Source organism: Lactuca sativa, chromosome 7, assembly GCF_002870075.4.
Source record: "Lactuca sativa cultivar Salinas chromosome 7, Lsat_Salinas_v11, whole genome shotgun sequence".
NCBI classification, from domain to species: domain Eukaryota; kingdom Viridiplantae; phylum Streptophyta; class Magnoliopsida; order Asterales; family Asteraceae; genus Lactuca; species Lactuca sativa.
This window is the reverse complement of record NC_056629.2, coordinates 59931415-59933185: the sequence shown is the minus strand read 5'-3', so window position 1 is coordinate 59933185 and position 1771 is coordinate 59931415.

Sequence of the window (1771 nt, the reverse complement as noted above, 5' to 3'; positions counted from 1 at the left end):
TTTAAAAAATGACACGTGTCAAAATCAATGATAACATGACATTTGGCAAAATTGATTTTCATTTATTAGGTTATATTTAACAAATGTCTTAGACGTTGCATTGTTATTCACTTTTTAAAATAGTAAACACAACTTTCGGTTTGCAAACCTAGAATCTCAGGTGGTATTTGTTTTTTATATAGACATACATTTTTTAAATTAGATTTTTTTTTTAGTTTTTGTAACACCATAAAAATTTGAACAATTTTTCACTTTAAAAAAAACCATAAATATCATTCACAATCATTTTAAAAACATTGTCTCAACATTGTCTCAGTACAAAACCCCAAGATCATAATATATATATAAACTCCAATGTGAGTGTGTGTACGAATTATGCTGGCGCCTTCCCGCGCTCATCACTGGTACCTGAAACACATAACACAACAACTGTAAGCACAAATGTTTAGTGAGTTCCCCAAAATACCACATACAACACATACGCCACTCGAGGCTATAATACGACCTTCCGGTCGATGTGTCTCAGCGGGACCCTCCAGTCCAGTAGCTCGTTGGACCCTCTGGTCCGGTCATAGCTCGTTGGGCCCTCCGGCCCGGTCTGAATCGTTGGACCCTTCGGTCCGGTCTATAACATCATACAACATACATATAACACATAGCACATAATCTTATACATAACACATAAGACCCTCTGGTCCACACAATATACCACTCTAGGTAACGTATAGTGAGAAAACTCGCCTCGGTGTCTCGGTAAGTATCTGACTCGGAAGAAATGTGATCTAGCCTCCGCCTAATCACATAAAGTAAATACTCTCATAAATACAACTATACCCAACCCTAAAAGTCAACAAAATCAATGGTCAAACTTTGACCCGACTCGTCGAGTGCACTAGGGCGACTCGACGAGTCTACACGTGTCCACTGACTCTCTTAGTCCCTCTCTTGGCACGTCGAGTACTTCCCATGACTCGACGAGTTCTACCTGACATGAATCGCGGGGCCACCCTGACTCAACTCGCCGAGTCTCAAGAACAACTCGGCGAGTTCCGCCTTGAACTCTAGTCCCCCTGACTCACCGAGTTATTCCCCAACTCGGCAAGTCCACTCACTGAGTTATTTATGGGAAAACCTCATCCTACTCGCCGAGTCTGTTCTTCGGACTTGGCGAGTTCATGCCATGCACAAACTCCACAGGCCTCCTGAGGTCAGATCTGTTCCATACATTCATAGATCTGGCCTTCCCAAGCATGGTAATCATGTAAAGTTCAGACCTTGATACTCATACAACATCAAAATGGTCTAACTTGGTGATTTAGCCCCAAAAATGACATCCCAAGCTCATGGCTCCCCAAAATGACTCATAAAGCTCCAAGGATCAAGGTCTCTGGACCTCTTTGGGTCCAGATCCAAGACATAAACTCGAGAAGGGACCAAATGCTCCACTTAATCAACCTCTAAAAGGGTTAGATAACCCTAACACTAAGAATCAACACCAAAACTGAAGAAGGTCCGAGAAAAATACCTCAATACAATCTCTATGAACTCAAAAATCACCAAAATCGCACCTCCTTCAGCCTCCTCTTGTCTTGGTCACTTCCTTCTTGCAAAAACACCCACAAAAGGATCAAGAATGGCCTCTCCTTCTGTAACGTTCCAAAATTCAAGACTAATTTTTTTTAATAAAACATTACTTTAAGTAAAATCATCAATCCAGAACATAATCAGAGTATTACTTTCCAAAACACATGTTCTTTATCAGAGTAAAACA